This window comes from Anser anser, assembly GCF_964211835.1.
Source record: "Anser anser genome assembly, chromosome: 5".
Lineage (NCBI taxonomy): Eukaryota > Metazoa > Chordata > Aves > Anseriformes > Anatidae > Anser > Anser anser.
This window is the reverse complement of record NC_139725.1, coordinates 41,546,039-41,560,546: the sequence shown is the minus strand read 5'-3', so window position 1 is coordinate 41,560,546 and position 14,508 is coordinate 41,546,039. Positions and strand designations below refer to the sequence as shown.

At 40.3% G+C, this 14,508-nt stretch overlaps 1 protein-coding gene across 13 annotated transcripts in view; it reads right to left on the bottom strand.

The window, feature by feature from the left end:
* Nucleotides 1-14,508, bottom strand: part of MIPOL1 (mirror-image polydactyly 1) — a 192,850-nt gene that overhangs the window by 176,605 nt on the left and 1,737 nt on the right. For 5 of the 13 annotated variants that reach the window (XM_083837762.1, XM_083837763.1, XM_083837773.1 and 2 more), the window contains exon 2: nt 14,161-14,321. The gene's annotated coding sequence lies outside the window, so the exon portion shown is untranslated. Of the gene's footprint in view, nt 1-12,056; nt 12,708-14,160; nt 14,322-14,508 lie in introns of those variants that run through there. The other 8 variants (XM_083837760.1, XM_083837776.1, XM_083837779.1 and 5 more) reach the window with 5 other exon arrangements.

The window sequence follows — 14,508 nt, the reverse complement described above, 5'->3', positions numbered from 1 at the left end:
TGGTTGAATTTCCCTTGTAGCTGCCTGAATCATATATCAACTAAAATTTTGTACTACACAAGAACAGTATAGTCTATGTTGTTTATCTCATAAATGTCAGTATTAGACCAGTTTCTCCTGCTAGTTTCCTTTATTGCTACACAAAAGTACCATAAATAGTGGTAATTAGCCCACAATTAGGGGTAATTAGTCCAGCAGGAAATCTGTTTCCAAGCATCAGCCAGATAGTAAAATACGTTGGGTATATGCTTACAAACAGAAAAATTAGCATTTTGTGAGATGCTTTGCATTAGATCTAGCAAGCTTATGCCTCTGAATGAACACTGAACTCCAAGCACTAAAACTTTGGCCTTTCCTACTGCTAAGATGCAAATTTAAGCTATAAAAAGCTCAATGACCTCATGCAAATTAGCTTTCCATGCAAGACTGCAGTTGTCAAAGTGTTCCGTTTCCCCCCATTTGCATTCGGAAACCATTCAGACCTTAGAAGACCAACAGGCCCCTTCCAATCAGTTGCTGTATCACACCTGATAAATACAGATGATTTGAAGTCCCTGCTCTATGTTATGATTTCTTGTTTCGCATGAGTTGTTTAAAGGGCTCAGTGCCTAAAAGCTCGTTCCCCACTGAATGTAACCTGCTAACAGAAAAACCGTAGTAGGGAAATCTCATTATGTTACAGGTGATCTTCAATAGCTCTTCATGGTACCCTTTACTGTTAGGAGAAAACTCTATTACTTCTGCCCATACTATCATTTGGAATTACTGTGTTTCAGTTACCACCTGAGATCTTTCAGATCAAAAGAGATAAAACCAGACCCGAGAAGCCCTGCATCTTCCCAGAGCTTCCCACAACTGCTAGTTCTACATGTTTGTCATCCTCCCTTCCTTCAGACTTCAAGATCTGCTACTAAACATTTGTTGTATTCCTCTGCTAAATGCTTCAGGCACTACATAAAATCTAAATGGCTCTCAAAAGAAGCAGGTGCTGATACATAAGGAAAGCTGAACACACACAGATGTGGGTCTTCACTTGATTGAGGGCAACTGCCAAATTCTACCGATGCATCAAGCGTAGAAAACCATTTGCTATCAGTCATCTTTTCATGATCTCTATACACTGGCAGGTGCAAAATTTTTTTTTTTTTAATTTTTATTTTAAAAACATTTTAAGGCCAACAAGTTTAATGAAGGCTTGTCTTTTCTTCCCCACCTTTTAATGAGCAGCAAACCTATTCTGTTGACTCATTTCATGTTTCACAGAAGATTACTAAGCTCTTCTTTTGCTTCTAAGGGCAAATGTTTGTTGGAATGTCACTTTCTGGACCATTTGTTTTCTCAGCTCTAACTTGTATTTCGTGGAAATTTTTATCAACGGACTTTTCCTGAAAAAGTCCCCTCCCTCTCCAAAAACAAAACCAAAAAAAAACCCACACTCTTTTAACAAGAACATGAGCTAAAACTTAGTAATACTTCCCTTGATGTCAGTAAGATTATTATATAAACACAAACCAAATCTTTATGTTCTACAGCTTGCTTTTTTTTGATAATATTCCTGCCTGGCACCATACTGTTTTTCTGCACTTGAGCTATCCAAATGATACACTTTCCACTGGGCTTCAGGTAGGCGATTTTTGCTTCTACCATCATATTGTCCAGGGCAATATCCTCAGAACTAAAGGTATCATCATTCTCGTCATCATGTTTGCGTATTTTGATATTTGAAGAAGGATAACAGATAGCTCTGGACACTCGGACTTCTGATGTTTTGCACCATGCACTATTTGCACGAACTATTTTGTTTTTCTGTTCAGGAGGAAGGTGGCTGAGATGACACTATTCTGCCTAATCTCTTGTCTACTTGGACTTTCACCTGCACCTTCTATCTCCACCAAAAATGAAAGCCTGTACTCCAAGATCATTTTCAGAGGCTGAATTCTAATTGCTTTGTTAGCAATAGGGGTTAGCTTGGGGTTAGTCAATATTTTCTAAGTGTTTTGCCCAGATGTCTGCCACAATCTGATCTCCTCAAAACTGCTAGCTTGTAACAACAGTTAATCCCAATTCAAACTCTTCTGTGTTTTGTTGGGTTGTTTGTTTTCAGTTTTGTTTTTTTAAAATTCCTCTTGAAAACACATCACTGATCTGTTTCAGGGACAGACTTCAGAACTTGCCGCACATATTATCACAATGGTCTGATAAGGTGACAACTACATGCAGTGGGCTGAAAAATAAGTGATATTTTAAAAACTTAAAGTGCTTTAGAAAAGACTAATGCTTGAATAGGACTACTTTCTAATTGTCTCTACTTTTGCCAGCATTTATTGATGGCAGACACAAAGAGAAATTAGAAGGCAATTTCCACTAAATGTCTAACAAACATATTTGGTTGCACTTTGGGAGAGTGAGTTCCAGACACGATCCATCCTTCAGTGCTGTATTGCAATTTGTTAATGTGCCATCTTAAAGAAAACCCATGATTTCATTTTTGCAAACCATAAGTGACTATTAACCATCGAAACAAATAAAGCAAACCAAATTATACCATTTCAGCAGAATTCTAACTCAATAATTTCATCTCACTTTAAACCCCATTCCCTAATGTCTGAATGCAGGTTTCACATTCATAATAACAAGCACAGAGAAACACATTTCCAAAGATTATTTCTACTTGCAACTTAACCTAGTAATCATATGGTCGTCAGACAAATCTGCAGTCTTTGAGAACGATCTTACTTTCTTGTTGTGCTATAAGGTACTGTACAGGAGTGTGACTGCAGAGAAATATTAGTCAGAGCAGGAGCCCTGGGGACCCACACCCTTTCCATTGTTTCAAAGTGTAAACATAAGTCATTTAGAATTTCAAATAAGAAATGCGAGGTACATGTTACACAAAGTGTGTACCTTTTACAATCACAGAACAGATCTGGCAGATCTTTGAAATACATACATATTGGCAGTAAAAACAAAAACAAACAAAAACCTCACCACAACAAAAAACTTACTACCTCTTATTACCTCTAAAATATTATCCTGCTCTGTCCCTTTAAAGTTAAGAGCTGTAACTCACATTTTCAAGTAAAATTAGCACCTTATTACTTAGCAACTGTACTCACACTAGAGTAGTAACCGGTCTACCTACAAGACTGCACCTAGTAAATTTATTTCTAAAGAAGTTGTTTGCAACTTGCATATTCTTAACAGTTTTCCAAACAGCTCACACCGATGTGAACGAACCACATCCACTCCATCGACTAGCTGAGCCACGTGCCACAATCCAGGGATGCTGACACACCATGCCAAACGTGGAATTTGCAGGATAAGCTACTGCTGATTTTGAATTTATGCACTGTGCTGCTCAACAGTTCTCAGCGCTCATAGTTTCAATGGGATTAGCAGTTAGCATTAGCAAGAAAAAAAAAGGCAACTATAAAACTAGGCACCCAAATCTCATACTGGATGTTTAATTAGACCCCCCCCCCCAGTCACACCCTAGGTGCAGCAGGGCAGGTGCAGCCACAGGGCCAGGTGCAGATCTCCACCTGCAGACCCTATGAGTGTAGCCCACGCCAGGCCCACTGGGGGCACAGGCTCCATCTCCTGGCTGCTGGCACTGCACTGCAAGCAGCAAGCTTCCCACCCGCTAGCTTATGCCTCTATTTGCTAAGGAAGTCCGGGTATTCAGTCCTGGTTCAGCAGAAGACTGTCAGCCAAATGCATGTGCACACACCTGCTGAGTAGGGAGAGGTGTATGTATACGAAAACTTCTATTATCCTTTAGGATTTGTAAAATACGGTTTGAAAACTGTCCTAAAAAACCCCTTATTTTTCCACAAGAAGCAACATACACCTCTACACTCCTGATCTACTTCTGAACAGGCTTACTACAGGGATTGGAAAGGAACAGCTGAGAAATTAGCAAACACACCCAACTGGTGATCACACCCAGGTGGCAAGGCCAACAAATGGCTGACCAGGCACAACCATTCTCTTCTCCAAGGCATGCCTAGGAAGATCAGCAGCTAACTTAAGACTTGGTGCAAGAAAAGAGACAGCACAAGAAAAGGGCAGTGGGTTCCACAACTTCCCCCCTGCCTTTTTCTTTGAGCATCCTGTCCCCTACTCAACACCAAGTTTAAGCCAGCTAACTGGGGCTGAGTACTGTAGGAGGCAAAAGAACAACGCAGTCAGGGTAACAGAATCATGGAAATACTTATATCGCTCATAGTACATCTCTTTGTACACCTCTGCAGAAAGAGAGAGCATGACTTTAGCCAGGAACACCTGGAAACAACCAAGAGATCATTGCAGCAAGAAGGCAGGAACAGAGCAGGAAGTAATAAAACCCAGGCACTATGGGCAGGGAGATACAGCGAACAAAGACACCAGTGAATTCACACAGCCCTACCTGGGGCTGTATTTTCCCAATTTAGTTTGTCCCTCTAAAAAGATGGTTGAAGACACTAATGGACAAACCTCCTACAGTGAACTCGGGTAGAAGATAGCTGCAAGCATTGCACAAAGAGAACAGAATGCTTCTTTGCCTTTTTTTTTTTTTTTTTTTGGAACTTGAGGGAAAAACAAAATTTAATCCTTAAAGGTGGATTTTCATTTGCTAAACTAAGATATTAATCAAAATTCATTTTTAAAACATAACTGAATACAACTGTGGGGTTGCTGCTGCCTCCTTAAGGAACAATGACATCAGTCAAGAAGGATATAGGTGTGGAACCACATCCTTTTTCATCATATGTAATCAGGTGCAAAGAGAAAAGTTTAAGTTCAGGATTCCTGTGGTCTAATTAAAATAAATACCATTACGTACAGATAGAAAAATATAGATCTATTAATAACTGTTTGTTTTTCTTCAGATACAGGTCAAGTGAACTGAGGTATTTAACTACCTCAAGACTCATTTTTATTCTAACTTAAATTGTTTTCCCTGACAGCAAGCTCATGGTATCCTAACAACTAGAAGCAAAATAGAAAAAGTGTAAAAAAGTCGATTAGCATATGTAAATGTAGATATTAGTATCTGCCATTAACTGTCCTACTTTGATTACTGAGTAACTGAACGTCCTTGATTCCACCTGTATCATTCACCTAGTGATATTTGGAATAAAGACATTCAGTATAAGGAAACATTTTTGTAGTTCTATCAAGGAGGTAATACACTTCAAAAATATGTAAAAATATCAACTACTGTCCAAGTGGAACTGCGTAATTTTGCTAGCATTTCTATCACCTGCCCAGGAGACTAAAGTATATTTGTGCTGTTTTTACACTGGCCTAAGTACAGAGACTTTTTTTTTTTTCGTTACTGGATGACATACAGAAAATGCTGAGATTCTGGCTGAAGTCAGTCTCTCACATTTGGGACTTCAGATTTATTTATATTTAAGAATGATATCTTCACAGAAAATCCATATTGTCAGCTGGCACTCTACTTGTATAAATAACTCTGTTGCCCCATCATAATTAAACGTAAAAACAAGCACAGAACAATTATGCCACAAAAAGAAAACAAAGCTTGCCTTCACTGAAAAAGAATATTCTAACAAATGCTTTAGAATTATACTTTCTGAATTTTCCAGGATCTAGCTGTTTGTTTTTTTTTTTCAGAAGAGAGAAAACGCCTCCTACTGCCACTGTCTATACCACATCAGCCCGAGGTAAAGCAGTCAAAGGAGAGCTGCCAAATGCTTATGCTGTCTAAAGGCACCAGACCTTTGGGGTTCTCAGAAATACTGAAGAACACATGAAAGCTCTGCTCAGTCTTCCTGCTGCTGGCCAAAGCACTGAAGAAAGCAGCCTTTCCTTGCCACTCTCCAGAATAATACTCCCTTGGTGTCAAGGGCTCTCAGGGAAACTTTTTTCTTCAAGCTATCTGAAGACAAAATATGGCTTGACAAAGCTGCTCCCTGTTTAGAGCACACTACCAACAGCTGCCACCTCACCAGGGCAGGGAGAAGGAACCAAAAGGTCTCAGGGAGGACACGGCAAGGAAACACAAAGACAGTGTTTCTGGTAATCAGCATATTAATTCTGTTCTTGTGGCTCAACTGAATAAGTTTCCAAATATAATTTTCTGTCCACGACAAAAACATGGGAAAGGCGATTTTTCAGTTACTTTCTCCATAAGATGTTTCTTGCCTTCCTTTTTTTTTTTTTTTCTCCTCAGTAAAACAACAGAAAAAGCTGCCCTACAAAAACTAGGAATGTGTGCCCCAAATAAAAAGCTGCACAACTCCAATGGGTTAAAGAAAAAACCACACACACACACATTTTAAAGTTGGTTAGTGTTTAAGGTCACTTTAAATCCTACAACATTTGCATCATTTTAAGAGTCAGCAGAAAACATTCATCAGATCTTCAAGTTGTGGTGGCTATTTTCTAATGCCATTTTTCCTCATTACAAGGAAGGTTCCAAGGAGCAAATGATTCCTACAATGGTTACAGCAAACTCTTTCGACAGGGAAGCCACATCCTAACGTTCTGATACAATGGAAAACTGAAAATCTGCCTGTATCCCTGCACAGACACACACAAACACACTATAGCTTACTATGATGAAAAATACTTTGTTTCTCACATTTGTATCTAAAAATATACATGACCAAGTTACCCCATTCTCACCTACCAAGCACCTAACCTTGCAAAATCCTACAGAACCTGAAACTTTATTTACTTGAATGAGTCACAATGACAACGCATTGAGAAACTGAATCCTAAAGCAAGTCCAACTGTAAATTAAAAAAAATGGAAATTAAGAACTGTACTTGACAAAAACAAATAATACCTAAAACAATACTAATAGCTTTATTATAGGATGGGTATAATTTATGCAACAACAAGCATAAATGACAGGACACTGCATTAGGATATACATCTTCACATTTCATCATCTAATGTCTCTTATGTAGGACTAACTGATCACTTAATAAAATATGTAACTACATATCATATTTCTACCCACAAATACCATTATTGAGAGAAATGAATACTTAGAAAATATTTATTTTTGCACAATTGCTAACAATGGCATTGAAATGACCACTAGAATGTCTTAGAATAATTTTCTAATTATACTCAGTATTCTCTGTTCTTGAACTACACTCTGAGGGTTACTACAAGCTAAGTTACCATTTTTCTTGGTAAGTTGGCTTGCCTTTTTACCAGTCAATTCAGCTTCTACACCTATGCTGCACTGATAGAAAAACAAACAAACAAACAAACATAGTTTAAACTGGTATTTTATTTACTGTCAGATGTAATATGTAAGCAGCAAGAATGATTTCACTTTCCCACCCATTAATACATTGGAATTAACAAAGAGACAGGGAATAAATATATATATTTGGAAATAGCATCAAGAAAGAAGGCTAAAGCAGAACTGATTACTCCCAGAGGTAACAAACCTAGATCATTCAAAACAAGAATCAGTGTTCATAATACAAATATTTATAAACATATTGAACTTGTGTATTAAAAACTGAAATGAGATACAATAATATTTTTAGTTGTGCTCTGCCAATAAATAAATAAATAAATCAAACACTTTCCCCTTCTCGTTTCTATACATATCAACTGCCATGCTTCAGAAAGCCCTACTCCTTTTTGCAAAGTGAATCTAAGCTTAGTACCATTTGTTAAATTCACAACTAATGACAGAAGTTCTGGGTTTGGTCCCAAAAAGCAGAATTCATACACACACGCAACCACGAAGCAATTCTTCAGCACTCTCTTTACAAGTGGACATTTATATTTATAAAGTATAAATCAACATACATTACTGGATCTATACGTTCTTAAAAGACCATTAAAATATAGTAGTTACTTCAAGTACAATAGCCTATGATGCTGCATTAAATTCTCTTGCAGTGGGAATACTACAGCATTCCCAGAATGGTTGGGATTCACACACGACTATGCTCTCATTCCATGAATTCTGACAGGAGCTGCCACCACCTTCTTCCCAACAACTCACCAGTAACCAAACATTGTAATCCTTCTTTGTCCTAACACTACCTTCCTGAAGCAGATTAGATCTTTCTAATTTATTTCACACTTAACATTTAAATTAGAGCATAGCTGGCTGGAATATTACTACTTAAATGAATGTGTAACTTAAAGATCAAATTCTGTCTTCAACAGATTTACATAAAAGGACAGAAAGGATAACATTTGTCTACCAGCATGTTATGTGGATCTCCTTAACTCAATTTACTATGGATTTCACGGTGCAAAAATTAATGCCCTTCGGGAGCTGAAGTCATTACCAATTACTTCTTCCAAACCTAGAGCGTAATCCCATGCCACTGTGACCAGCGGAACTTTTGCCATTCACTTGCAGGCAAGCTGGATCTATTCCTTGATTTGCTAACCAGAAAGTGATACTCTAGCAAAATGATATCATAGATGCTGACTTCTTTCGAATAAGGAAAATATAACGTGATGAACCAGTCTTGTGTATTTTATTCCCTGTTAAAACTGAGAGCCACATACGTATTGATAGTTTTATCTATACAAAAAGTTGCCAGCAGAATTATATGCTTTTGTCAACATTAATTTCTAGAATAAATTTCAACAAACACTGATTCTGCTCATATTCTGCCTGCCTTTTTCCTTTAAAGTGTTAAAAGTAAAGGAAAAAAAAAGAAACAACAAAAAAAGATAATGCCCTACAAACTGATAACAGTGCCCTACAAGTACTTCTGTCTTGGATATCGTTAGAGGAGTCCCTTCTTTTTGTTGCAGGGCTGCCCACCAGGCTGATGCATACCAACAGCATCAGTTGCACCCTGACTGTAGAGGGATCCCATTATTCTCATGGGCTAAAAACTTACACAGGTAAGTACAGCATTCAACTGACACTTTCAAAGTGATATATAGGACTGCTTTCTTTTTTAAATTGCCTAAACAGGGGAAGGCATAATTGCTTGCCTACAGGTTGACTTGTTTTTATTTTTGATGTTTGAACATTATGTTACTGATGCATTACATGCAAGCTTGGATCACACATAAGAGGAAGCCAGCTGCTGGATTTCCTTGTGAGGATAGGCTACATGGCCACTCAGGGACCCTACTTGGTCTTTCCTCCCCTTCCCTCCACATCCCACAGAAGCATGCCTGCAATTGATCCTGCGCACATGCATTGCACCCAACTCACAGCAAACAGAGAGACAGTTTCCTGCAAGTCACCTCACCCCATCACTCTTCTCACAGCCCTGTATCAGAAAGCACTGGTAAATAAAAACAGAAAAGAAAATAAGCTGCATGGGTATTCTGGTGGTCAACATAAAGGTCAGCATAAGTCATGGTGCTACAGCGCTAGCTTTCAAAATCAAAGAAATCTTTCAAAAGAATTAACTGGGAAAATTACTATCTGAACCAACACGATTTTATTCCTTTGAAAAACAAGACAAATCTGCAAATAATTTTGACAAGGCTCATCCAAGTATAATGGTGCAGAGTAAATACGGCAAGCTGTTTTCACACGGAGTTGATGCTCAATAACAAACAGAGGAACCCCATACACAGTAATGATGCACTGTGATAGATATCCAATAGCATGCAATTTAAGTGATCATATTTCTGTTACTTGTGCTTGGGACAGATAAGTAATAGCTGTTCCAAATCTCATATAAGGAAGATTGAGGTAATTCCATTTGAGAAATTAAAAGCAAACAAACAAACAAAAACCCCTTCTGCAGGTAGGGGTCCAATACTGCTTCTGTTACTCCTTAAAAGCTGTTCCCCTTTAAAAGGTAAGGGAAAATGCCAGAAATCATACTTTCAGGAATATCTGCCAGTTGCAACATTACTATGCAGAGAAATTAATAGACTGCACCCCAGAAAGTTTTTGTTTCTTTTTTTAAGTAAGCTTTAAAACATCTATTGCCCTTCACCCTCAGTTCATGTGTATCTTCCTTCTTCCAATTCTAGTTATCAGTTAATAATTTAATGATTCTTTCTGCAAAGAATTACCAAAAAACATTCTTCCCACCTCCTCTAATCCCTTCCAGCAAGGTCTGAAAATTTCCTTACATTTCTACCAACCTAGAGACCCTAAAAAACTAAAAATTCCACAAAATGTAAAAAGCTAGATCTGGGCTACAGGGTGTCAACAGTATAGTCCTGTAACTGCAGGTAATATAATGCATTGGGTTTGCCTAGCTGCAAGATACATAGTAAGCCTGATACAATTGTTTTATTTCTTCATGGTCAAGAAAATCAGGTAACACCATAATCATGTATTTCTAATTTAGCACAATGCAGAATGATTTCTAAAAAGCAGGGAGATAGAAGAACAGAATGCAAAGAACAAGAGCAACACTTCCTTTTCCAAACAGGGTAAACTAATGATTAAAAGGGAAATGAGGTGAATCAAGAAAAAAACAACCAACCAATGAAAAACCCACAATGAAGTCTAATTAGTTCTCACATGAAAACTGGTGACAGTTCTTTTAAAAATTCATTTGCTACCCACTACTATGGGAGAGAAAGTAACTCCCATTACAGACTGTAATGGAAATCAGAAAAAAGCTATAAAGAACTTTCGATATCATTATATGAAAATGTGCAGTAACCTCAAAAAGGATATACAGAAATGCATACAATAAGTAATCATTTATTAAATATATGAGATTATACAACCTTTCTGACCACAAGATCTACTAGTTTGGATTGGGCCCCATCAGTCCAGGCATTTCAAAGAAAACTAGACAAAACATCTAAAACTAGTGAAGAAATGGCTAAAAGGGTAAATGGATATTCTGCTCCCAGATGTCGCCTCCGCAGGCAAATTTACCAGGAAGCAAAGTTCTAGGGGGGGATGTCATCTCCCCAGTGACGTTATCACTCTGTTACGTGAAGCTGTGCAGTCACTGCTGCATCCCAACTCTGCCTCCTTCCCCAAACCTACAGCAGCAGCTGTCCCTTCATAACTTCTGTACATTGATTTTACTGCCCAGCCCTTCCACTCACTGTCTATACTGCAACTAGTACTGTAGGAACTTCTCCTCAGCTGGTCACTTTCAAGAGAATGAAATTAGCATTGATCCCTTCACCAGTGATGGGCAAAAGAGCCCCTAGCCACCATGCCCGTGGTACCTCCTCCATATATAGCTCATTTTCACACATCTGCTTAACAGCTGAAGGACTTTGTTGTGAATGACTACATTTTGCAAAGCAAACAAAACCAAAACAGAAACAGAGTTGTCACTTAACACAGCATGTTTACCTTAACAGTTAGGACCTAGTTTTAGAAAAAAATAAGTCAGTGCCATAGTATATTTAGGCAAGCAAAGAATATAAAAATGGTGGTTTGGGATTGAAACAAGGTTGTATATTCCTGGAGTAACACGGTGGGCCAAGAACAGATGCTTAAGGACGGACAGAAGGTGGGTGTATCACAGTGTCCTAATAACTACAGGCCTCACAACCTCCAGAATTCCCATTTCTGGAATTGCCTGAGACAGAAGCAGCAGCTCTGCAGTGGCTAAGTGGTTTTCCTTCCATGCCTAAAGCATGGTTAATATAAGACTGTTCTAACCGTAGCTACAGCTTGCAGAAGTATTACAGAAGACACCCAGCTGCTGCAAGGCACTTGGCAAAATGAAGGGCCAGCAACATCCAACAGCAACCAACTCCAACCACCTCAACCCCCTGGAGCTACTTCTGGATGCCAGCAGAGCTGCTCCACAGGCAGCATGGAGATGTGTGCTGTCGCAGGTAAAACAGGCCTCAGGGTACTCAGACAGAGTGGATGTCTTTTCTCTGAACTGCTCACACTGAAAAAGCATTGTTGGTTTCCCCTCAAATGAAACTGACCTTTACAACAGCATCAAGAAAGCAGGTTTGTATGAAACTTACTCGTCCTAGAAGCTGAGGTTTAAAATTCATTAGAACTTCTCAAAGATACTTTTTAAGTCATATATGTTCAAAACAAAAGCACGGGCTGCAAACTTTACTTTGGCATTTTTGGTGCATGTGGCTTTTTTTCCCCTCTCTGTAACGCAGTACTGGTCTGAGCACCCTCCACATCCTGTTCTCACCTGACTTTACAGATCCAGCTTTGACCTGCTGAACTTGTTTAGGAAAGGTTTCACTTCGTAGCCTCCGAATAACCTTGCCACCGGCTGCCCTTCCTCCGTGCAGAGGCCAGCCTGCCCGTGTCCCCCCTCCTCACTGCAGTAACACCAATCGAAACCCCAAGCCCAGCACCCCAGAGCGGGCAACTCGCTGCCCGACTTCTCCGGTTCGGAGCCGGGCGGGGTGAGGCTGACGGAGCCACCGCCTCGCCGGGGGCTGCTCCGGGGCTCCACGGCCCCCGAAGCGGCGGCGGCGGCCCGGCGGGGGAGGCGAGGAGACGGGCCGAGCCGCCAGGCGGCGGGGAGGCGCTGCGGGCAGCTCGCTGCGGGCAGCCCCGGGGGCACGGCGCGGCCCCGGGTGAGGGGCCGGGGTCCAACGCGAGCGGCCGCCGAAGGAAGCGCCCCGCCGGCCCGTTACCTGCGCGCTCCTCCCCCGCGGGCCCACTCCCGGCGCCGCAGCCTCCACAACAAAGCCCCGGAGCGGGCGGGCGGGCCGGGAGGAGGAGGAGGAGGAGGAGGAGGAAGAGGAGGAGGAGAAGGAGGAGGAGGAACGCCGAGCAGAGCCGAGCGCGCCGCCCTCGGGAGCCGCGCAGTGGCCGAAAGGGCCGCGGGCGGGGCACGGTACGGCCCAGGCGTGGGGACCGGCTCGGGCTCGGGCTCGGGCAGGGCAAGAAGCGGCCGGCGCCGCCCTGCGGGCGGGAGAGGCGGCGCAAGGAGAACGGGGGGGTGCTGTGGTGGGCCGGGAGCCTGCTGCCTGATTCCCCGTGACGGGAACGTGGGAGCTGGCGTCTCCAACAGCCCCTGCTGGCCATGCACCGAGAGAAGTCGTTGTCTTCTTGGTGGGCTTGGCGCTGGAGTGCTGCCCAGGTGGGCTAGAAGCGGTATTTCTTACCGATAATGCACGTGGTGAGCGCACACGGAGAGGAACACACCGCCAAGGCTATTGAGGATAGTGTGGGAATGCTTCTCTTCGATTGGAGGGAGAGTAGGGAGGGAAATGTGCAATATATGAGAGACTTTCAGCAAGAGAATTTAATGGTGTTGGGGTGAATAGATCTGTTTTTCTGAAGACTCTGAGTCAGATTTACTAGTTTCCTAATAGCAGAATTTATTTTCTAAGGAAGTTATGTTATTCTGTCAATGCATCTCTATGAAAATTACAAGCATTCTGAACATTTTTTACACTATTCTAAGCAATTTATTTTTTAATGTAAACCTTTTTGTTGCAGTGACACCTTGTGCAGAAAACAAATGTAACTAAAGAGTTTCTTCACCATCTGATCAATTCCAAATTCTCTTTACCATTGAACTACTACGGAAAGTCCGCCATAATACTAGATTTGCTGTTTGTATCGCAGGGAGCATTGCACAGTGAGATCTATGTCCCTGGAACAAAAAAGCAGTGATGTTTTGGCATCTGTTTTTTGATGATACAAAACACCGGAGACCTGATGATCCTGCTATATTTATTGAGCAGCAGTCTCAAAGAGCAAAACCAAGGGAACTATTGCAAATGTTAATAAAACATTGAAGTTGAGATTTTAATTACTTAAAGGTCAGCACATTAGGAATTTATTAATTTTAGGAATTTATTCTGTATTGCCACAGCAATCCTCACTCTGCTCTTACATCTATCAAAGAATTCAAGTTACTGTTTATTTGCTGATGCATACAAATTATATAACTGAATAGTAGACCTATTATTCCATTTTATGGTTACACACTCAGTATTTTATCTCTTTATTAACACTTATGTTCTCACACTTTAGCAATAAAAAACTTTGCTTTTCTCTTATCTTTGCTCTGAATTATCAAAGGCTACATTTCATTTCAACCTTTAACATATTAAACAGACCTAGCTTAATATGAATCGTAAGGACTGGAAAAAAACTGTGTACCAACATTTGCCTTTAGTAGCTGTGCTGCAGGACTAAATATATGCAACTAGTTACAAATTATCTATGCTTTTAAGAGACTAGTATAAACTGATGCCCTTGTAAGGTAACAGTAATCTGTTTTGTTTGTTCTCTAGGTGAGAAAAGTTAAAACATAACGATGTAAAAACTACCTTTCTTTTCCTTCTCTTCTGAAGAAGTACCAGCAAATCTAATCTCCTAGTTCTTCTTCAAGATGTCCATGATCACGAACAGTATTCGGAATCACTTTGAAGATCTTGTGAAGGATTTCTCACTCACAATTGATATCCTTGTCTGTGTTAACACTGTAGGTCTGTCAGCAAGAAAGCAAATAAATAAATAAATATCCCCAATTATTTAAGTGATTGGTTAAACAAGCAGTCAAGAACTTTATTCAAGAGCCATTCCCTTAAAATCCATCTTCTTAACACTAATAAATGTTCCTTTGAAATCAACAGTAGTCCTGCTTTCTTCCCAAAACCAACATAATCATGCTTGTA